Source organism: Pseudophryne corroboree, chromosome 11, assembly GCF_028390025.1.
Source record: "Pseudophryne corroboree isolate aPseCor3 chromosome 11, aPseCor3.hap2, whole genome shotgun sequence".
NCBI classification, from domain to species: domain Eukaryota; kingdom Metazoa; phylum Chordata; class Amphibia; order Anura; family Myobatrachidae; genus Pseudophryne; species Pseudophryne corroboree.
Genome location: NC_086454.1, coordinates 69,352,043 through 69,374,713, shown reverse-complemented (window position 1 = coordinate 69,374,713; position 22,671 = coordinate 69,352,043). Strand labels below are relative to the sequence as shown.

The 22,671-nt window shown below is 30.2% G+C and overlaps 25 non-coding genes across 25 annotated transcripts; all 25 read right to left on the bottom strand.

Moving 5' to 3' along the window:
* Positions 1-5: 5 nt before the first annotated feature.
* Positions 6-79, bottom strand: TRNAT-AGU (transfer RNA threonine (anticodon AGU)). The gene has a single exon. It is a non-coding gene; the product is annotated as a tRNA-Thr (tRNA).
* Positions 80-920: 841 nt separating this feature from the next.
* TRNAT-AGU (transfer RNA threonine (anticodon AGU)) lies at positions 921-994 on the bottom strand. Its single transcript has one exon. It is a non-coding gene; the product is annotated as a tRNA-Thr (tRNA).
* Positions 995-1,822: 828 nt separating this feature from the next.
* TRNAT-AGU (transfer RNA threonine (anticodon AGU)) lies at positions 1,823-1,896 on the bottom strand. The gene has a single exon. It is a non-coding gene; the product is annotated as a tRNA-Thr (tRNA).
* Positions 1,897-2,736: 840 nt separating this feature from the next.
* On the bottom strand, positions 2,737-2,810 carry TRNAT-AGU (transfer RNA threonine (anticodon AGU)). Its single transcript has one exon. It is a non-coding gene; the product is annotated as a tRNA-Thr (tRNA).
* An 828-nt stretch (positions 2,811-3,638) lies between these two features.
* On the bottom strand, positions 3,639-3,712 carry TRNAT-AGU (transfer RNA threonine (anticodon AGU)). The gene has a single exon. It is a non-coding gene; the product is annotated as a tRNA-Thr (tRNA).
* An 841-nt stretch (positions 3,713-4,553) lies between these two features.
* On the bottom strand, positions 4,554-4,627 carry TRNAT-AGU (transfer RNA threonine (anticodon AGU)). The gene has a single exon. It is a non-coding gene; the product is annotated as a tRNA-Thr (tRNA).
* Positions 4,628-5,455: 828 nt separating this feature from the next.
* TRNAT-AGU (transfer RNA threonine (anticodon AGU)) lies at positions 5,456-5,529 on the bottom strand. Its single transcript has one exon. It is a non-coding gene; the product is annotated as a tRNA-Thr (tRNA).
* An 840-nt stretch (positions 5,530-6,369) lies between these two features.
* TRNAT-AGU (transfer RNA threonine (anticodon AGU)) lies at positions 6,370-6,443 on the bottom strand. The gene has a single exon. It is a non-coding gene; the product is annotated as a tRNA-Thr (tRNA).
* Positions 6,444-7,271: 828 nt separating this feature from the next.
* Positions 7,272-7,345, bottom strand: TRNAT-AGU (transfer RNA threonine (anticodon AGU)). Its single transcript has one exon. It is a non-coding gene; the product is annotated as a tRNA-Thr (tRNA).
* An 840-nt stretch (positions 7,346-8,185) lies between these two features.
* On the bottom strand, positions 8,186-8,259 carry TRNAT-AGU (transfer RNA threonine (anticodon AGU)). Its single transcript has one exon. It is a non-coding gene; the product is annotated as a tRNA-Thr (tRNA).
* An 828-nt stretch (positions 8,260-9,087) lies between these two features.
* TRNAT-AGU (transfer RNA threonine (anticodon AGU)) lies at positions 9,088-9,161 on the bottom strand. The gene has a single exon. It is a non-coding gene; the product is annotated as a tRNA-Thr (tRNA).
* Positions 9,162-10,001: 840 nt separating this feature from the next.
* On the bottom strand, positions 10,002-10,075 carry TRNAT-AGU (transfer RNA threonine (anticodon AGU)). Its single transcript has one exon. It is a non-coding gene; the product is annotated as a tRNA-Thr (tRNA).
* Positions 10,076-10,903: 828 nt separating this feature from the next.
* Positions 10,904-10,977, bottom strand: TRNAT-AGU (transfer RNA threonine (anticodon AGU)). The gene has a single exon. It is a non-coding gene; the product is annotated as a tRNA-Thr (tRNA).
* Positions 10,978-11,818: 841 nt separating this feature from the next.
* On the bottom strand, positions 11,819-11,892 carry TRNAT-AGU (transfer RNA threonine (anticodon AGU)). The gene has a single exon. It is a non-coding gene; the product is annotated as a tRNA-Thr (tRNA).
* Positions 11,893-12,720: 828 nt separating this feature from the next.
* TRNAT-AGU (transfer RNA threonine (anticodon AGU)) lies at positions 12,721-12,794 on the bottom strand. The gene has a single exon. It is a non-coding gene; the product is annotated as a tRNA-Thr (tRNA).
* An 840-nt stretch (positions 12,795-13,634) lies between these two features.
* On the bottom strand, positions 13,635-13,708 carry TRNAT-AGU (transfer RNA threonine (anticodon AGU)). Its single transcript has one exon. It is a non-coding gene; the product is annotated as a tRNA-Thr (tRNA).
* An 828-nt stretch (positions 13,709-14,536) lies between these two features.
* On the bottom strand, positions 14,537-14,610 carry TRNAT-AGU (transfer RNA threonine (anticodon AGU)). The gene has a single exon. It is a non-coding gene; the product is annotated as a tRNA-Thr (tRNA).
* An 841-nt stretch (positions 14,611-15,451) lies between these two features.
* TRNAT-AGU (transfer RNA threonine (anticodon AGU)) lies at positions 15,452-15,525 on the bottom strand. Its single transcript has one exon. It is a non-coding gene; the product is annotated as a tRNA-Thr (tRNA).
* Positions 15,526-16,353: 828 nt separating this feature from the next.
* On the bottom strand, positions 16,354-16,427 carry TRNAT-AGU (transfer RNA threonine (anticodon AGU)). Its single transcript has one exon. It is a non-coding gene; the product is annotated as a tRNA-Thr (tRNA).
* An 840-nt stretch (positions 16,428-17,267) lies between these two features.
* TRNAT-AGU (transfer RNA threonine (anticodon AGU)) lies at positions 17,268-17,341 on the bottom strand. The gene has a single exon. It is a non-coding gene; the product is annotated as a tRNA-Thr (tRNA).
* Positions 17,342-18,169: 828 nt separating this feature from the next.
* TRNAT-AGU (transfer RNA threonine (anticodon AGU)) lies at positions 18,170-18,243 on the bottom strand. Its single transcript has one exon. It is a non-coding gene; the product is annotated as a tRNA-Thr (tRNA).
* Positions 18,244-19,083: 840 nt separating this feature from the next.
* On the bottom strand, positions 19,084-19,157 carry TRNAT-AGU (transfer RNA threonine (anticodon AGU)). The gene has a single exon. It is a non-coding gene; the product is annotated as a tRNA-Thr (tRNA).
* Positions 19,158-19,985: 828 nt separating this feature from the next.
* Positions 19,986-20,059, bottom strand: TRNAT-AGU (transfer RNA threonine (anticodon AGU)). The gene has a single exon. It is a non-coding gene; the product is annotated as a tRNA-Thr (tRNA).
* An 840-nt stretch (positions 20,060-20,899) lies between these two features.
* On the bottom strand, positions 20,900-20,973 carry TRNAT-AGU (transfer RNA threonine (anticodon AGU)). The gene has a single exon. It is a non-coding gene; the product is annotated as a tRNA-Thr (tRNA).
* An 828-nt stretch (positions 20,974-21,801) lies between these two features.
* On the bottom strand, positions 21,802-21,875 carry TRNAT-AGU (transfer RNA threonine (anticodon AGU)). The gene has a single exon. It is a non-coding gene; the product is annotated as a tRNA-Thr (tRNA).
* Positions 21,876-22,671: the final 796 nt, after the last annotated feature.

Here is a 22,671-nt window from a genome sequence, read left to right as displayed (position 1 = left end):
ATGAAAGGCGCTGCTGAGATTTGAACTCAGGATCTCCTGTTTACTAGACAGGCGCTTTAACCAACTAAGCCACAGCACCACATGATGACCTGGAGCTTCACAAAGAAAAATGATATATCTAAGATATGCTATTTGGTAACAATTTTTGATATTCTTATAACTATTGCTTTACCAATTTTTCAAACCAGTGGAAATTTAGAGTATAAATAGAAAGTTGTGTTCTCTCTTTTCATTCATGATTTACAGCACCTTCATTCTTAAAATATCTTGTCAAAGTAATTTTCTAATTTTTTTTAGCACTTTTATTGATTTCTCTGTAAGTAATGCTACATGGGAATAAATGTCAATTAATTTTTGATATTCAGAAAACAAAAACATGTAGTAAAATTAAGAACTCTGTTTTAAAAAGTCAGAATTATGGTTAGCATTCTTTATTGATGCTTTTTCAAGAGAAGTTTAGCTTTTCATCAAGAAGTATTTTCCTAACACAATTTTAAGGATGTTATGGAATTAAATATGGGTAAAAATGTCAATGATTCTCTAGCTATGATGACTAAACTGACTCTCAAATTACTGTACCTTGGGAAACTTACTTTTTTACAGACATTTTAACACTTTCTGTGTTATTCTCTTTTTAATGTACTCTAAATTAATTTTGCAGTTTACCCAATATGATGAAGGCTATTTTGTAAAAATTCATCTATTTACCTTAACATAGGCATATTTCTACAAATTAACTTATGTTGAAATAGGGTGAAGTTTTGTTGTTTGTCGTCTTCTGACATGGATGGCATCTTTAAACTTTTTTACATTGGTGACCAAATGTGCCAAAGTGAAAGCAGATAAAGGTTTTACACATCTTATTTTGTTATGCATCAACAAAAAACTACATACTGGTGTGATAAAAAGGTATCAAGCAAAGGTACTGCTGAGATATGAACTCAGGATCTCCTGTTTACTAGACAGGCACTTTAACCAACTAAGCCACAGCACCACTTGCACTGTCTTACATATAATGACAAATTATATGTCTAAAGTATAATATTTTTTATTATTTTTATATATTTTTTTGAAACTAGTATTTTATTAATTCTTTAAACAGTTGGAAACTTACAGTAAGTTATATAATGCTTTTTTCTCCTTTATTTTGTATATACAGGCCCTACATTCTTACAATGTTTGTTCAAGTCACTTGTTAATATGCTTTATTGTAATAGATATTATGGCGTTCTTATTAATGTAGTCATCCCTGGGAAATTAAAGTCAGTCTATTGTTGGTACTCATACAGTTAAAAAGTAATCGTGAAATGAAAACATGAGATCTCAATGATAGAATTATTGTTAACATTTTATCTGGAAGCTTGCTCGATAAATGGAAAGATTTATTTCTGGAATTGCTTTCCTAACACAATATTGTTTATGTTAAGTAACAAATAATCCATTATTTTCTATTGCTCCCTAAACTCTGATGACTAAATTGTCTATCAATTTATCTTGAGAAACTCACATTGTTACTGACTTTTGTTTAAACATTTCCTCTGACTGGACACCATATTGTTCCTGGAGATTGCTCAGACATGATGATTGGCAATTTCTGGAATTCTTTTCTAGTTACCTTGGCATCAATTTACTTCTACAAAATAACTGATATTAAAAAAGGGGAATATTGCATTTTTTTGTGTTTTCTGATTTGGACTGTATCTAGAAATGTGGTACATATTACTGAACATGTGAGAAAGGGTAAAGGCTGCTGAAGCATTCACATGTCTTTTTGTGATGAATTATCAACAAACTATGTTCTGAGTTGATGAAAATAAATGAAAGGCGCTGCTGAGATTTGAACTCAGGATCTCCTGTTTACTAGACAGGCGCTTTAACCAACTAAGCCACAGCACCACATGATGACCTGGAGCTTCACAAAGAAAAATGATATATCTAAGATATGCTATTTGGTAACAATTTTTGATATTCTTATAACTATTGCTTTATCAATTTTTCAAACCGGTGGAAATTTAGAGTATAAATAGAAAGTTGTGTTCTCTCTTTTCATTCATGATTTACAGCACCTTCATTCTTAAAATATCTTGTCAAAGTAATTTTCTAATTTTTTTTAGCACTTTTATTGATTTCTCTGTAAGTAATGCTACATGGGAATAAATGTCAATTAATTTTTGATATTCAGAAAACAAAAACATGTAGTAAAATTAAGAACTCTGTTTTAAAAAGTCAGAATTATGGTTAGCATTCTTTATTGATGCTTTTTCAAGAGAAGTTTAGCTTTTCATCAAGAAGTATTTTCCTAACACAATTTTAAGGATGTTATGGAATTAAATATGGGTTAAATGTCAATGATTCTCTAGCTATGATGACTAAACTGACTCTCAAATTACTGTACCTTGGGAAACTTACTTTTTTACAGACATTTTAACACTTTCTGTGTTATTCTCTTTTTAATGTACTCTAAATTCATTTTGCAGTTTACCCAATATGATGAAGGCTATTTTGTAAAAATTCATCTATTTACCTTAACATAGGCATATTTCTACAAATTAACTTATGTTGAAATAGGGTGAAGTTTTGTTGTTTGTCGTCTTCTGACATGGATGGCATCTTTAAACTTTTTTACATTGGTGACCAAATGTGCCAAAGTGAAAGCAGATAAAGGTTTTACACATCTTATTTTGTTATGCATCAACAAAAAACTACATACTGGTGTGATAAAAAGGTATCAAGCAAAGGTACTGCTGAGATATGAACTCAGGATCTCCTGTTTACTAGACAGGCACTTTAACCAACTAAGCCACAGCACCACTTGCACTGCCTTACATATAATGACAAATTATATGTCTAAAGTATAATATTTTTTATTATTTTTATATATATTTTTGAAACTAGTATTTTATTAATTCTTTAAACAGTTGGAAACTTACAGTAAGTTATATAATGCTTTTTTCTCCTTTATTTTGTATATACAGGCCCTACATTCTTACAATGTTTGTTCAAGTCACTTGTTAATATGCTTTATTGTAATAGATATTATGGCGTTCTTATTAATGTAGTCATCCCTGGGAAATTAAAGTCAGTCTATTGTTGGTACTCATACAGTTAAAAAGTAATCGTGAAATGAAAACATGAGATCTCAATGATAGAATTATTGTTAACATTTTATCTGGAAGCTTGCTCGATAAATGGAAAGATTTATTTCTGGAATTGCTTTCCTAACACAATATTGTTTATGTTAAGTAACAAATAATCCATTATTTTCTATTGCTCCCTAAACTCTGATGACTAAATTGTCTATCAATTTATCTTGAGAAACTCACATTGTTACTGACTTTTGTTTAAACATTTCCTCTGACTGGACACCATATTGTTCCTGGAGATTGCTCAGACATGATGATTGACAATTTCTGGAATTCTTTTCTAGTTACCTTGGCATCAATTTACTTCTACAAAATAACTGATATTAAAAAAGGGGAATATTGCATTTTTTTGTGTTTTCTGATTTGGACTGTATCTAGAAATGTGGTACATATTACTGAACATGTGAGAAAGGGTAAAGGCTGCTGAAGCATTCACATGTCTTTTTGTGATGAATTATCAACAAACTATGTTCTGAGTTGATGAAAATAAATGAAAGGCGCTGCTGAGATTTGAACTCAGGATCTCCTGTTTACTAGACAGGCGCTTTAACCAACTAAGCCACAGCACCACATGATGACCTGGAGCTTCACAAAGAAAAATGATATATCTAAGATATGCTATTTGGTAACAATTTTTGATATTCTTATAACTATTGCTTTACCAATTTTTCAAACCGGTGGAAATTTAGAGTATAAATAGAAAGTTGTGTTCTCTCTTTTCATTCATGATTTACAGCACCTTCATTCTTAAAATATCTTGTCAAAGTAATTTTCTAATTTTTTTTAGCACTTTTATTGATTTCTCTGTAAGTAATGCTACATGGGAATAAATGTCAATTAATTTTTGATATTCAGAAAACAAAAACATGTAGTAAAATTAAGAACTCTGTTTTAAAAAGTCAGAATTATGGTTAGCATTCTTTATTGATGCTTTTTCAAGAGAAGTTTAGCTTTTCATCAAGAAGTATTTTCCTAACACAATTTTAAGGATGTTATGGAATTAAATATGGGTAAAAATGTCAATGATTCTCTAGCTATGATGACTAAACTGACTCTCAAATTACTGTACCTTGGGAAACTTACTTTTTTACAGACATTTTAACACTTTCTGTGTTATTCTCTTTTTAATGTACTCTAAATTAATTTTGCAGTTTACCCAATATGATGAAGGCTATTTTGTAAAAATTCATCTATTTACCTTAACATAGGCATATTTCTACAAATTAACTTATGTTGAAATAGGGTGAAGTTTTGTTGTTTGTCGTCTTCTGACATGGATGGCATCTTTAAACTTTTTTACATTGGTGACCAAATGTGCCAAAGTGAAAGCAGATAAAGGTTTTACACATCTTATTTTGTTATGCATCAACAAAAAACTACATACTGGTGTGATAAAAAGGTATCAAGCAAAGGTACTGCTGAGATATGAACTCAGGATCTCCTGTTTACTAGACAGGCACTTTAACCAACTAAGCCACAGCACCACTTGCACTGTCTTACATATAATGACAAATTATATGTCTAAAGTATAATATTTTTTATTATTTTTATATATTTTTTTGAAACTAGTATTTTATTAATTCTTTAAACAGTTGGAAACTTACAGTAAGTTATATAATGCTTTTTTCTCCTTTATTTTGTATATACAGGCCCTACATTCTTACAATGTTTGTTCAAGTCACTTGTTAATATGCTTTATTGTAATAGATATTATGGCGTTCTTATTAATGTAGTCATCCCTGGGAAATTAAAGTCAGTCTATTGTTGGTACTCATACAGTTAAAAAGTAATCGTGAAATGAAAACATGAGATCTCAATGATAGAATTATTGTTAACATTTTATCTGGAAGCTTGCTCGATAAATGGAAAGATTTATTTCTGGAATTGCTTTCCTAACACAATATTGTTTATGTTAAGTAACAAATAATCCATTATTTTCTATTGCTCCCTAAACTCTGATGACTAAATTGTCTATCAATTTATCTTGAGAAACTCACATTGTTACTGACTTTTGTTTAAACATTTCCTCTGACTGGACACCATATTGTTCCTGGAGATTGCTCAGACATGATGATTGGCAATTTCTGGAATTCTTTTCTAGTTACCTTGGCATCAATTTACTTCTACAAAATAACTGATATTAAAAAAGGGGAATATTGCATTTTTTTGTGTTTTCTGATTTGGACTGTATCTAGAAATGTGGTACATATTACTGAACATGTGAGAAAGGGTAAAGGCTGCTGAAGCATTCACATGTCTTTTTGTGATGAATTATCAACAAACTATGTTCTGAGTTGATGAAAATAAATGAAAGGCGCTGCTGAGATTTGAACTCAGGATCTCCTGTTTACTAGACAGGCGCTTTAACCAACTAAGCCACAGCACCACATGATGACCTGGAGCTTCACAAAGAAAAATGATATATCTAAGATATGCTATTTGGTAACAATTTTTGATATTCTTATAACTATTGCTTTATCAATTTTTCAAACCGGTGGAAATTTAGAGTATAAATAGAAAGTTGTGTTCTCTCTTTTCATTCATGATTTACAGCACCTTCATTCTTAAAATATCTTGTCAAAGTAATTTTCTAATTTTTTTTAGCACTTTTATTGATTTCTCTGTAAGTAATGCTACATGGGAATAAATGTCAATTAATTTTTGATATTCAGAAAACAAAAACATGTAGTAAAATTAAGAACTCTGTTTTAAAAAGTCAGAATTATGGTTAGCATTCTTTATTGATGCTTTTTCAAGAGAAGTTTAGCTTTTCATCAAGAAGTATTTTCCTAACACAATTTTAAGGATGTTATGGAATTAAATATGGGTTAAATGTCAATGATTCTCTAGCTATGATGACTAAACTGACTCTCAAATTACTGTACCTTGGGAAACTTACTTTTTTACAGACATTTTAACACTTTCTGTGTTATTCTCTTTTTAATGTACTCTAAATTCATTTTGCAGTTTACCCAATATGATGAAGGCTATTTTGTAAAAATTCATCTATTTACCTTAACATAGGCATATTTCTACAAATTAACTTATGTTGAAATAGGGTGAAGTTTTGTTGTTTGTCGTCTTCTGACATGGATGGCATCTTTAAACTTTTTTACATTGGTGACCAAATGTGCCAAAGTGAAAGCAGATAAAGGTTTTACACATCTTATTTTGTTATGCATCAACAAAAAACTACATACTGGTGTGATAAAAAGGTATCAAGCAAAGGTACTGCTGAGATATGAACTCAGGATCTCCTGTTTACTAGACAGGCACTTTAACCAACTAAGCCACAGCACCACTTGCACTGCCTTACATATAATGACAAATTATATGTCTAAAGTATAATATTTTTTATTATTTTTATATATTTTTTTGAAACTAGTATTTTATTAATTCTTTAAACAGTTGGAAACTTACAGTAAGTTATATAATGCTTTTTTCTCCTTTATTTTGTATATACAGGCCCTACATTCTTACAATGTTTGTTCAAGTCACTTGTTAATATGCTTTATTGTAATAGATATTATGGCGTTCTTATTAATGTAGTCATCCCTGGGAAATTAAAGTCAGTCTATTGTTGGTACTCATACAGTTAAAAAGTAATCGTGAAATGAAAACATGAGATCTCAATGATAGAATTATTGTTAACATTTTATCTGGAAGCTTGCTCGATAAATGGAAAGATTTATTTCTGGAATTGCTTTCCTAACACAATATTGTTTATGTTAAGTAACAAATAATCCATTATTTTCTATTGCTCCCTAAACTCTGATGACTAAATTGTCTATCAATTTATCTTGAGAAACTCACATTGTTACTGACTTTTGTTTAAACATTTCCTCTGACTGGACACCATATTGTTCCTGGAGATTGCTCAGACATGATGATTGACAATTTCTGGAATTCTTTTCTAGTTACCTTGGCATCAATTTACTTCTACAAAATAACTGATATTAAAAAAGGGGAATATTGCATTTTTTTGTGTTTTCTGATTTGGACTGTATCTAGAAATGTGGTACATATTACTGAACATGTGAGAAAGGGTAAAGGCTGCTGAAGCATTCACATGTCTTTTTGTGATGAATTATCAACAAACTATGTTCTGAGTTGATGAAAATAAATGAAAGGCGCTGCTGAGATTTGAACTCAGGATCTCCTGTTTACTAGACAGGCGCTTTAACCAACTAAGCCACAGCACCACATGATGACCTGGAGCTTCACAAAGAAAAATGATATATCTAAGATATGCTATTTGGTAACAATTTTTGATATTCTTATAACTATTGCTTTACCAATTTTTCAAACCGGTGGAAATTTAGAGTATAAATAGAAAGTTGTGTTCTCTCTTTTCATTCATGATTTACAGCACCTTCATTCTTAAAATATCTTGTCAAAGTAATTTTCTAATTTTTTTTAGCACTTTTATTGATTTCTCTGTAAGTAATGCTACATGGGAATAAATGTCAATTAATTTTTGATATTCAGAAAACAAAAACATGTAGTAAAATTAAGAACTCTGTTTTAAAAAGTCAGAATTATGGTTAGCATTCTTTATTGATGCTTTTTCAAGAGAAGTTTAGCTTTTCATCAAGAAGTATTTTCCTAACACAATTTTAAGGATGTTATGGAATTAAATATGGGTTAAATGTCAATGATTCTCTAGCTATGATGACTAAACTGACTCTCAAATTACTGTACCTTGGGAAACTTACTTTTTTACAGACATTTTAACACTTTCTGTGTTATTCTCTTTTTAATGTACTCTAAATTAATTTTGCAGTTTACCCAATATGATGAAGGCTATTTTGTAAAAATTCATCTATTTACCTTAACATAGGCATATTTCTACAAATTAACTTATGTTGAAATAGGGTGAAGTTTTGTTGTTTGTCGTCTTCTGACATGGATGGCATCTTTAAACTTTTTTACATTGGTGACCAAATGTGCCAAAGTGAAAGCAGATAAAGGTTTTACACATCTTATTTTGTTATGCATCAACAAAAAACTACATACTGGTGTGATAAAAAGGTATCAAGCAAAGGTACTGCTGAGATATGAACTCAGGATCTCCTGTTTACTAGACAGGCACTTTAACCAACTAAGCCACAGCACCACTTGCACTGCCTTACATATAATGACAAATTATATGTCTAAAGTATAATATTTTTTATTATTTTTATATATTTTTTTGAAACTAGTATTTTATTAATTCTTTAAACAGTTGGAAACTTACAGTAAGTTATATAATGCTTTTTTCTCCTTTATTTTGTATATACAGGCCCTACATTCTTACAATGTTTGTTCAAGTCACTTGTTAATATGCTTTATTGTAATAGATATTATGGCGTTCTTATTAATGTAGTCATCCCTGGGAAATTAAAGTCAGTCTATTGTTGGTACTCATACAGTTAAAAAGTAATCGTGAAATGAAAACATGAGATCTCAATGATAGAATTATTGTTAACATTTTATCTGGAAGCTTGCTCGATAAATGGAAAGATTTATTTCTGGAATTGCTTTCCTAACACAATATTGTTTATGTTAAGTAACAAATAATCCATTGTTTTCTATTGCTCCCTAAACTCTGATGACTAAATTGTCTATCAATTTATCTTGAGAAACTCACATTGTTACTGACTTTTGTTTAAACATTTCCTCTGACTGGACACCATATTGTTCCTGGAGATTGCTCAGACATGATGATTGGCAATTTCTGGAATTCTTTTCTAGTTACCTTGGCATCAATTTACTTCTACAAAATAACTGATATTAAAAAAGGGGAATATTGCATTTTTTTGTGTTTTCTGATTTGGACTGTATCTAGAAATGTGGTACATATTACTGAACATGTGAGAAAGGGTAAAGGCTGCTGAAGCATTTACATGTCTTTTTGTGATGAATTATCAACAAACTATGTTCTGAGTTGATGAAAATAAATGAAAGGCGCTGCTGAGATTTGAACTCAGGATCTCCTGTTTACTAGACAGGCGCTTTAACCAACTAAGCCACAGCACCACATGATGACCTGGCGCTTCACAAAGAAAAATGATATATCTAAGATATGCTATTTGGTAACAATTTTTGATATTCTTATAACTATTGCTTTATCAATTTTTCAAACCGGTGGAAATTTAGAGTATAAATAGAAAGTTGTGTTCTCTCTTTTCATTCATGATTTACAGCACCTTCATTCTTAAAATATCTTGTCAAAGTAATTTTCTAATTTTTTTTAGCACTTTTATTGATTTCTCTGTAAGTAATGCTACATGGGAATAAATGTCAATTAATTTTTGATATTCAGAAAACAAAAACATGTAGTAAAATTAAGAACTCTGTTTTAAAAAGTCAGAATTATGGTTAGCATTCTTTATTGATGCTTTTTCAAGAGAAGTTTAGCTTTTCATCAAGAAGTATTTTCCTAACACAATTTTAAGGATGTTATGGAATTAAATATGGGTTAAATGTCAATGATTCTCTAGCTATGATGACTAAACTGACTCTAAAATTACTGTACCTTGGGAAACTTACTTTTTTACAGACATTTTAACACTTTCTGTGTTATTCTCTTTTTAATGTACTCTAAATTAATTTTGCAGTTTACCCAATATGATGAAGGCTATTTTGTAAAAATTCATCTATTTACCTTAACATAGGCATATTTCTACAAATTAACTTATGTTGAAATAGGGTGAAGTTTTGTTGTTTGTCGTCTTCTGACATGGATGGCATCTTTAAACTTTTTTACATTGGTGACCAAATGTGCCAAAGTGAAAGCAGATAAAGGTTTTACACATCTTATTTTGTTATGCATCAACAAAAAACTACATACTGGTGTGATAAAAAGGTATCAAGCAAAGGTACTGCTGAGATATGAACTCAGGATCTCCTGTTTACTAGACAGGCACTTTAACCAACTAAGCCACAGCACCACTTGCACTGCCTTACATATAATGACAAATTATATGTCTAAAGTATAATATTTTTTATTATTTTTATATATTTTTTTGAAACTAGTATTTTATTAATCCTTTAAACAGTTGGAAACTTACAGTAAGTTATATAATGCTTTTTTCTCCTTTATTTTGTATATACAGGCCCTACATTCTTACAATGTTTGTTCAAGTCACTTGTTAATATGCTTTATTGTAATAGATATTATGGCGTTCTTATTAATGTAGTCATCCCTGGGAAATTAAAGTCAGTCTATTGTTGGTACTCATACAGTTAAAAAGTAATCGTGAAATGAAAACATGAGATCTCAATGATAGAATTATTGTTAACATTTTATCTGGAAGCTTGCTCGATAAATGGAAAGATTTATTTCTGGAATTGCTTTCCTAACACAATATTGTTTATGTTAAGTAACAAATAATCCATAATTTTCTATTGCTCCCTAAACTCTGATGACTAAATTGTCTATCAATTAATCTTGAGAAACTCACATTGTTACTGACTTTTGTTTAAACATTTCCTCTGACTGGACACCATATTGTTCCTGGAGATTGCTCAGACATGATGATTGACAATTTCTGGAATTATTTTCTAGTTACCTTGGCATCAATTTACTTCTACAAAATAACTGATATTAAAAAAGGGGAATATTGCATTTTTTTGTGTTTTCTGATTTGGACTGTATCTAGAAATGTGGTACATATTACTGAACATGTGAGAAAGGGTAAAGGCTGCTGAAGCATTCACATGTCTTTTTGTGATGAATTATCAACAAACTATGTTCTGAGTTGATGAAAATAAATGAAAGGCGCTGCTGAGATTTGAACTCAGGATCTCCTGTTTACTAGACAGGCGCTTTAACCAACTAAGCCACAGCACCACATGATGACCTGGAGCTTCACAAAGAAAAATGATATATCTAAGATATGCTATTTGGTAACAATTTTTGATATTCTTATAACTATTGCTTTACCAATTTTTCAAACCAGTGGAAATTTAGAGTATAAATAGAAAGTTGTGTTCTCTCTTTTCATTCATGATTTACAGCACCTTCATTCTTAAAATATCTTGTCAAAGTAATTTTCTAATTTTTTTTAGCACTTTTATTGATTTCTCTGTAAGTAATGCTACATGGGAATAAATGTCAATTAATTTTTGATATTCAGAAAACAAAAACATGTAGTAAAATTAAGAACTCTGTTTTAAAAAGTCAGAATTATGGTTAGCATTCTTTATTGATGCTTTTTCAAGAGAAGTTTAGCTTTTCATCAAGAAGTATTTTCCTAACACAATTTTAAGGATGTTATGGAATTAAATATGGGTAAAAATGTCAATGATTCTCTAGCTATGATGACTAAACTGACTCTCAAATTACTGTACCTTGGGAAACTTACTTTTTTACAGACATTTTAACACTTTCTGTGTTATTCTCTTTTTAATGTACTCTAAATTAATTTTGCAGTTTACCCAATATGATGAAGGCTATTTTGTAAAAATTCATCTATTTACCTTAACATAGGCATATTTCTACAAATTAACTTATGTTGAAATAGGGTGAAGTTTTGTTGTTTGTCGTCTTCTGACATGGATGGCATCTTTAAACTTTTTTACATTGGTGACCAAATGTGCCAAAGTGAAAGCAGATAAAGGTTTTACACATCTTATTTTGTTATGCATCAACAAAAAACTACATACTGGTGTGATAAAAAGGTATCAAGCAAAGGTACTGCTGAGATATGAACTCAGGATCTCCTGTTTACTAGACAGGCACTTTAACCAACTAAGCCACAGCACCACTTGCACTGTCTTACATATAATGACAAATTATATGTCTAAAGTATAATATTTTTTATTATTTTTATATATTTTTTTGAAACTAGTATTTTATTAATTCTTTAAACAGTTGGAAACTTACAGTAAGTTATATAATGCTTTTTTCTCCTTTATTTTGTATATACAGGCCCTACATTCTTACAATGTTTGTTCAAGTCACTTGTTAATATGCTTTATTGTAATAGATATTATGGCGTTCTTATTAATGTAGTCATCCCTGGGAAATTAAAGTCAGTCTATTGTTGGTACTCATACAGTTAAAAAGTAATCGTGAAATGAAAACATGAGATCTCAATGATAGAATTATTGTTAACATTTTATCTGGAAGCTTGCTCGATAAATGGAAAGATTTATTTCTGGAATTGCTTTCCTAACACAATATTGTTTATGTTAAGTAACAAATAATCCATTATTTTCTATTGCTCCCTAAACTCTGATGACTAAATTGTCTATCAATTTATCTTGAGAAACTCACATTGTTACTGACTTTTGTTTAAACATTTCCTCTGACTGGACACCATATTGTTCCTGGAGATTGCTCAGACATGATGATTGGCAATTTCTGGAATTCTTTTCTAGTTACCTTGGCATCAATTTACTTCTACAAAATAACTGATATTAAAAAAGGGGAATATTGCATTTTTTTGTGTTTTCTGATTTGGACTGTATCTAGAAATGTGGTACATATTACTGAACATGTGAGAAAGGGTAAAGGCTGCTGAAGCATTCACATGTCTTTTTGTGATGAATTATCAACAAACTATGTTCTGAGTTGATGAAAATAAATGAAAGGCGCTGCTGAGATTTGAACTCAGGATCTCCTGTTTACTAGACAGGCGCTTTAACCAACTAAGCCACAGCACCACATGATGACCTGGAGCTTCACAAAGAAAAATGATATATCTAAGATATGCTATTTGGTAACAATTTTTGATATTCTTATAACTATTGCTTTATCAATTTTTCAAACCGGTGGAAATTTAGAGTATAAATAGAAAGTTGTGTTCTCTCTTTTCATTCATGATTTACAGCACCTTCATTCTTAAAATATCTTGTCAAAGTAATTTTCTAATTTTTTTTAGCACTTTTATTGATTTCTCTGTAAGTAATGCTACATGGGAATAAATGTCAATTAATTTTTGATATTCAGAAAACAAAAACATGTAGTAAAATTAAGAACTCTGTTTTAAAAAGTCAGAATTATGGTTAGCATTCTTTATTGATGCTTTTTCAAGAGAAGTTTAGCTTTTCATCAAGAAGTATTTTCCTAACACAATTTTAAGGATGTTATGGAATTAAATATGGGTTAAATGTCAATGATTCTCTAGCTATGATGACTAAACTGACTCTCAAATTACTGTACCTTGGGAAACTTACTTTTTTACAGACATTTTAACACTTTCTGTGTTATTCTCTTTTTAATGTACTCTAAATTCATTTTGCAGTTTACCCAATATGATGAAGGCTATTTTGTAAAAATTCATCTATTTACCTTAACATAGGCATATTTCTACAAATTAACTTATGTTGAAATAGGGTGAAGTTTTGTTGTTTGTCGTCTTCTGACATGGATGGCATCTTTAAACTTTTTTACATTGGTGACCAAATGTGCCAAAGTGAAAGCAGATAAAGGTTTTACACATCTTATTTTGTTATGCATCAACAAAAAACTACATACTGGTGTGATAAAAAGGTATCAAGCAAAGGTACTGCTGAGATATGAACTCAGGATCTCCTGTTTACTAGACAGGCACTTTAACCAACTAAGCCACAGCACCACTTGCACTGCCTTACATATAATGACAAATTATATGTCTAAAGTATAATATTTTTTATTATTTTTATATATATTTTTGAAACTAGTATTTTATTAATTCTTTAAACAGTTGGAAACTTACAGTAAGTTATATAATGCTTTTTTCTCCTTTATTTTGTATATACAGGCCCTACATTCTTACAATGTTTGTTCAAGTCACTTGTTAATATGCTTTATTGTAATAGATATTATGGCGTTCTTATTAATGTAGTCATCCCTGGGAAATTAAAGTCAGTCTATTGTTGGTACTCATACAGTTAAAAAGTAATCGTGAAATGAAAACATGAGATCTCAATGATAGAATTATTGTTAACATTTTATCTGGAAGCTTGCTCGATAAATGGAAAGATTTATTTCTGGAATTGCTTTCCTAACACAATATTGTTTATGTTAAGTAACAAATAATCCATTATTTTCTATTGCTCCCTAAACTCTGATGACTAAATTGTCTATCAATTTATCTTGAGAAACTCACATTGTTACTGACTTTTGTTTAAACATTTCCTCTGACTGGACACCATATTGTTCCTGGAGATTGCTCAGACATGATGATTGACAATTTCTGGAATTCTTTTCTAGTTACCTTGGCATCAATTTACTTCTACAAAATAACTGATATTAAAAAAGGGGAATATTGCATTTTTTTGTGTTTTCTGATTTGGACTGTATCTAGAAATGTGGTACATATTACTGAACATGTGAGAAAGGGTAAAGGCTGCTGAAGCATTCACATGTCTTTTTGTGATGAATTATCAACAAACTATGTTCTGAGTTGATGAAAATAAATGAAAGGCGCTGCTGAGATTTGAACTCAGGATCTCCTGTTTACTAGACAGGCGCTTTAACCAACTAAGCCACAGCACCACATGATGACCTGGAGCTTCACAAAGAAAAATGATATATCTAAGATATGCTATTTGGTAACAATTTTTGATATTCTTATAACTATTGCTTTACCAATTTTTCAAACCGGTGGAAATTTAGAGTATAAATAGAAAGTTGTGTTCTCTCTTTTCATTCATGATTTACAGCACCTTCATTCTTAAAATATCTTGTCAAAGTAATTTTCTAATTTTTTTTAGCACTTTTATTGATTTCTCTGTAAGTAATGCTACATGGGAATAAATGTCAATTAATTTTTGATATTCAGAAAACAAAAACATGTAGTAAAATTAAGAACTCTGTTTTAAAAAGTCAGAATTATGGTTAGCATTCTTTATTGATGCTTTTTCAAGAGAAGTTTAGCTTTTCATCAAGAAGTATTTTCCTAACACAATTTTAAGGATGTTATGGAATTAAATATGGGTAAAAATGTCAATGATTCTCTAGCTATGATGACTAAACTGACTCTCAAATTACTGTACCTTGGGAAACTTACTTTTTTACAGACATTTTAACACTTTCTGTGTTATTCTCTTTTTAATGTACTCTAAATTAATTTTGCAGTTTACCCAATATGATGAAGGCTATTTTGTAAAAATTCATCTATTTACCTTAACATAGGCATATTTCTACAAATTAACTTATGTTGAAATAGGGTGAAGTTTTGTTGTTTGTCGTCTTCTGACATGGATGGCATCTTTAAACTTTTTTACATTGGTGACCAAATGTGCCAAAGTGAAAGCAGATAAAGGTTTTACACATCTTATTTTGTTATGCATCAACAAAAAACTACATACTGGTGTGATAAAAAGGTATCAAGCAAAGGTACTGCTGAGATATGAACTCAGGATCTCCTGTTTACTAGACAGGCACTTTAACCAACTAAGCCACAGCACCACTTGCACTGTCTTACATATAATGACAAATTATATGTCTAAAGTATAATATTTTTTATTATTTTTATATATTTTTTTGAAACTAGTATTTTATTAATTCTTTAAACAGTTGGAAACTTACAGTAAGTTATATAATGCTTTTTTCTCCTTTATTTTGTATATACAGGCCCTACATTCTTACAATGTTTGTTCAAGTCACTTGTTAATATGCTTTATTGTAATAGATATTATGGCGTTCTTATTAATGTAGTCATCCCTGGGAAATTAAAGTCAGTCTATTGTTGGTACTCATACAGTTAAAAAGTAATCGTGAAATGAAAACATGAGATCTCAATGATAGAATTATTGTTAACATTTTATCTGGAAGCTTGCTCGATAAATGGAAAGATTTATTTCTGGAATTGCTTTCCTAACACAATATTGTTTATGTTAAGTAACAAATAATCCATTATTTTCTATTGCTCCCTAAACTCTGATGACTAAATTGTCTATCAATTTATCTTGAGAAACTCACATTGTTACTGACTTTTGTTTAAACATTTCCTCTGACTGGACACCATATTGTTCCTGGAGATTGCTCAGACATGATGATTGGCAATTTCTGGAATTCTTTTCTAGTTACCTTGGCATCAATTTACTTCTACAAAATAACTGATATTAAAAAAGGGGAATATTGCATTTTTTTGTGTTTTCTGATTTGGACTGTATCTAGAAATGTGGTACATATTACTGAACATGTGAGAAAGGGTAAAGGCTGCTGAAGCATTCACATGTCTTTTTGTGATGAATTATCAACAAACTATGTTCTGAGTTGATGAAAATAAATGAAAGGCGCTGCTGAGATTTGAACTCAGGATCTCCTGTTTACTAGACAGGCGCTTTAACCAACTAAGCCACAGCACCACATGATGACCTGGAGCTTCACAAAGAAAAATGATATATCTAAGATATGCTATTTGGTAACAATTTTTGATATTCTTATAACTATTGCTTTACCAATTTTTCAAACCGGTGGAAATTTAGAGTATAAATAGAAAGTTGTGTTCTCTCTTTTCATTCATGATTTACAGCACCTTCATTCTTAAAATATCTTGTCAAAGTAATTTTCTAATTTTTTTTAGCACTTTTATTGATTTCTCTGTAAGTAATGCTACATGGGAATAAATGTCAATTAATTTTTGATATTCAGAAAACAAAAACATGTAGTAAAATTAAGAACTCTGTTTTAAAAAGTCAGAATTATGGTTAGCATTCTTTATTGATGCTTTTTCAAGAGAAGTTTAGCTTTTCATCAAGAAGTATTTTCCTAACACAATTTTAAGGATGTTATGGAATTAAATATGGGTTAAATGTCAATGATTCTCTAGCTATGATGACTAAACTGACTCTCAAATTACTGTACCTTGGGAAACTTACTTTTTTACAGACATTTTAACACTTTCTGTGTTATTCTCTTTTTAATGTACTCTAAATTCATTTTGCAGTTTACCCAATATGATGAAGGCTATTTTGTAAAAATTCATCTATTTACCTTAACATAGGCATATTTCTACAAATTAACTTATGTTGAAATAGGGTGAAGTTTTGTTGTTTGTCGTCTTCTGACATGGATGGCATCTTTAAACTTTTTTACATTGGTGACCAAATGTGCCAAAGTGAAAGCAGATAAAGGTTTTACACATCTTATTTTGTTATGCATCAACAAAAAACTACATACTGGTGTGATAAAAAGGTATCAAGCAAAGGTACTGCTGAGATATGAACTCAGGATCTCCTGTTTACTAGACAGGCACTTTAACCAACTAAGCCACAGCACCACTTGCACTGCCTTACATATAATGACAAATTATATGTCTAAAGTATAATATTTTTTATTATTTTTATATATTTTTTTGAAACTAGTATTTTATTAATTCTTTAAACAGTTGGAAACTTACAGTAAGTTATATAATGCTTTTTTCTCCTTTATTTTGTATATACAGGCCCTACATTCTTACAATGTTTGTTCAAGTCACTTGTTAATATGCTTTATTGTAATAGATATTATGGCGTTCTTATTAATGTAGTCATCCCTGGGAAATTAAAGTCAGTCTATTGTTGGTACTCATACAGTTAAAAAGTAATCGTGAAATGAAAACATGAGATCTCAATGATAGAATTATTGTTAACATTTTATCTGGAAGCTTGCTCGATAAATGGAAAGATTTATTTCTGGAATTGCTTTCCTAACACAATATTGTTTATGTTAAGTAACAAATAATCCATTATTTTCTATTGCTCCCTAAACTCTGATGACTAAATTGTCTATCAATTTATCTTGAGAAACTCACATTGTTACTGACTTTTGTTTAAACATTTCCTCTGACTGGACACCATATTGTTCCTGGAGATTGCTCAGACATGATGATTGGCAATTTCTGGAATTCTTTTCTAGTTACCTTGGCATCAATTTACTTCTACAAAATAACTGATATTAAAAAAGGGGAATATTGCATTTTTTTGTGTTTTCTGATTTGGACTGTATCTAGAAATGTGGTACATATTACTGAACATGTGAGAAAGGGTAAAGGCTGCTGAAGCATTCACATGTCTATTTGTGATGAATTATCAACAAACTATGTTCTGAGTTGATGAAAATAAATGAAAGGCGCTGCTGAGATTTGAACTCAGGATCTCCTGTTTACTAGACAGGCGCTTTAACCAACTAAGCCACAGCACCACATGATGACCTGGAGCTTCACAAAGAAAAATGATATATCTAAGATATGCTATTTGGTAACAATTTTTGATATTCTTATAACTATTGCTTTATCAATTTTTCAAACCGGTGGAAATTTAGAGTATAAATAGAAAGTTGTGTTCTCTCTTTTCATTCATGATTTACAGCACCTTCATTCTTAAAATATCTTGTCAAAGTAATTTTCTAATTTTTTTTAGCACTTTTATTGATTTCTCTGTAAGTAATGCTACATGGGAATAAATGTCAATTAATTTTTGATATTCAGAAAACAAAAACATGTAGTAAAATTAAGAACTCTGTTTTAAAAAGTCAGAATTATGGTTAGCATTCTTTATTGATGCTTTTTCAAGAGAAGTTTAGCTTTTCATCAAGAAGTATTTTCCTAACACAATTTTAAGGATGTTATGGAATTAAATATGGGTTAAATGTCAATGATTCTCTAGCTATGATGACTAAACTGACTCTCAAATTACTGTACCTTGGGAAACTTACTTTTTTACAGACATTTTAACACTTTCTGTGTTATTCTCTTTTTAATGTACTCTAAATTCATTTTGCAGTTTACCCAATATGATGAAGGCTATTTTGTAAAAATTCATCTATTTACCTTAACATAGGCATATTTCTACAAATTAACTTATGTTGAAATAGGGTGAAGTTTTGTTGTTTGTCGTCTTCTGACATGGATGGCATCTTTAAACTTTTTTACATTGGTGACCAAATGTGCCAAAGTGAAAGCAGATAAAGGTTTTACACATCTTATTTTGTTATGCATCAACAAAAAACTACATACTGGTGTGATAAAAAGGTATCAAGCAAAGGTACTGCTGAGATATGAACTCAGGATCTCCTGTTTACTAGACAGGCACTTTAACCAACTAAGCCACAGCACCACTTGCACTGCCTTACATATAATGACAAATTATATGTCTAAAGTATAATATTTTTTATTATTTTTATATATTTTTTTGAAACTAGTATTTTATTAATTCTTTAAACAGTTGGAAACTTACAGTAAGTTATATAATGCTTTTTTCTCCTTTATTTTGTATATACAGGCCCTACATTCTTACAATGTTTGTTCAAGTCACTTGTTAATATGCTTTATTGTAATAGATATTATGGCGTTCTTATTAATGTAGTCATCCCTGGGAAATTAAAGTCAGTCTATTGTTGGTACTCATACAGTTAAAAAGTAATCGTGAAATGAAAACATGAGATCTCAATGATATAATTATTGTTAACATTTTATCTGGAAGCTTGCTCGATAAATGGAAAGATTTATTTCTGGAATTGCTTTCCTAACACAATATTGTTTATGTTAAGTAACAAATAATCCATTATTTTCTATTGCTCCCTAAACTCTGATGACTAAATTGTCTATCAATTTATCTTGAGAAACTCACATTGTTACTGACTTTTGTTTAAACATTTCCTCTGACTGGACACCATATTGTTCCTGGAGATTGCTCAGACATGATGATTGGCAATTTCTGGAATTCTTTTCTAGTTACCTTGGCATCAATTTACTTCTACAAAATAACTGATATTAAAAAAGGGGAATATTGCATTTTTTTGTGTTTTCTGATTTGGACTGTATCTAGAAATGTGGTACATATTACTGAACATGTGAGAAAGGGTAAAGGCTGCTGAAGCATTCACATGTCTATTTGTGATGAATTATCAACAAACTATGTTCTGAGTTGATGAAAATAAATGAAAGGCGCTGCTGAGATTTGAACTCAGGATCTCCTGTTTACTAGACAGGCGCTTTAACCAACTAAGCCACAGCACCACATGATGACCTGGAGCTTCACAAAGAAAAATGATATATCTAAGATATGCTATTTGGTAACAATTTTTGATATTCTTATAACTATTGCTTTATCAATTTTTCAAACCGGTGGAAATTTAGAGTATAAATAGAAAGTTGTGTTCTCTCTTTTCATTCATGATTTACAGCACCTTCATTCTTAAAATATCTTGTCAAAGTAATTTTCTAATTTTTTTTAGCACTTTTATTGATTTCTCTGTAAGTAATGCTACATGGGAATAAATGTCAATTAATTTTTGATATTCAGAAAACAAAAACATGTAGTAAAATTAAGAACTCTGTTTTAAAAAGTCAGAATTATGGTTAGCATTCTTTATTGATGCTTTTTCAAGAGAAGTTTAGCTTTTCATCAAGAAGTATTTTCCTAACACAATTTTAAGGATGTTATGGAATTAAATATGGGTTAAATGTCAATGATTCTCTAGCTATGATGACTAAACTGACTCTCAAATTACTGTACCTTGGGAAACTTACTTTTTTACAGACATTTTAACACTTTCTGTGTTATTCTCTTTTTAATGTACTCTAAATTCATTTTGCAGTTTACCCAATATGATGAAGGCTATTTTGTAAAAATTCATCTATTTACCTTAACATAGGCATATTTCTACAAATTAACTTATGTTGAAATAGGGTGAAGTTTTGTTGTTTGTCGTCTTCTGACATGGATGGCATCTTTAAACTTTTTTACATTGGTGACCAAATGTGCCAAAGTGAAAGCAGATAAAGGTTTTACACATCTTATTTTGTTATGCATCAACAAAAAACTACATACTGGTGTGATAAAAAGGTATCAAGCAAAGGTACTGCTGAGATATGAACTCAGGATCTCCTGTTTACTAGACAGGCACTTTAACCAACTAAGCCACAGCACCACTTGCACTGCCTTACATATAATGACAAATTATATGTCTAAAGTATAATATTTTTTATTATTTTTATATATATTTTTGAAACTAGTATTTTATTAATTCTTTAAACAGTTGGAAACTTACAGTAAGTTATATAATGCTTTTTTCTCCTTTATTTTGTATATACAGGCCCTACATTCTTACAATGTTTGTTCAAGTCACTTGTTAATATGCTTTATTGTAATAGATATTATGGCGTTCTTATTAATGTAGTCATCCCTGGGAAATTAAAGTCAGTCTATTGTTGGTACTCATACAGTTAAAAAGTAATCGTGAAATGAAAACATGAGATCTCAATGATAGAATTATTGTTAACATTTTATCTGTAAGCTTGCTCGATAAATGGAAAGATTTATTTCTGGAATTGCTTTCCTAACACAATATTGTTTATGTTAAGTAACAAATAATCCATTATTTTCTATTGCTCCCTAAACTCTGATGACTAAATTGTCTATCAATTTATCTTGAGAAACTCACATTGTTACTGACTTTTGTTTAAACATTTCCTCTGACTGGACACCATATTGTTCCTGGAGATTGCTCAGACATGATGATTGGCAATTTCTGGAATTCTTTTCTAGTTACCTTGGCATCAATTTACTTCTACAAAATAACTGATATTAAAAAAGGGGAATATTGCATTTTTTTGTGTTTTCTGATTTGGACTGTATCTAGAAATGTGGTACATATTACTGAACATGTGAGAAAGGGTAAAGGCTGCTGAAGCATTCACATGTCTTTTTGTGATGAATTATCAACAAACTATGTTCTGAGTTGATGAAAATAAATGAAAGGCGCTGCTGAGATTTGAACTCAGGATCTCCTGTTTACTAGACAGGCGCTTTAACCAACTAAGCCACAGCACCACATGATGACCTGGAGCTTCACAAAGAAAAATGATATATCTAAGATATGCTATTTGGTAACAATTTTTGATATTCTTATAACTATTGCTTTATCAATTTTTCAAACCGGTGGAAATTTAGAGTATAAATAGAAAGTTGTGTTCTCTCTTTTCATTCATGATTTACAGCACCTTCATTCTTAAAATATCTTGTCAAAGTAATTTTCTAATTTTTTTTAGCACTTTTATTGATTTCTCTGTAAGTAATGCTACATGGGAATAAATGTCAATTAATTTTTGATATTCAGAAAACAAAAACATGTAGTAAAATTAAGAACTCTGTTTTAAAAAGTCAGAATTATGGTTAGCATTCTTTATTGATGCTTTTTCAAGAGAAGTTTAGCTTTTCATCAAGAAGTATTTTCCTAACACAATTTTAAGGATGTTATGGAATTAAATATGGGTTAAATGTCAATGATTCTCTAGCTATGATGACTAAACTGACTCTCAAATTACTGTACCTTGGGAAACTTACTTTTTTACAGACATTTTAACACTTTCTGTGTTATTCTCTTTTTAATGTACTCTAAATTAATTTTGCAGTTTACCCAATATGATGAAGGCTATTTTGTAAAAATTCATCTATTTACCTTAACATAGGCATATTTCTACAAATTAACTTATGTTGAAATAGGGTGAAGTTTTGTTGTTTGTCGTCTTCTGACATGGATGGCATCTTTAAACTTTTTTACATTGGTGACCAAATGTGCCAAAGTGAAAGCAGATAAAGGTTTTACACATCTTATTTTGTTATGCAT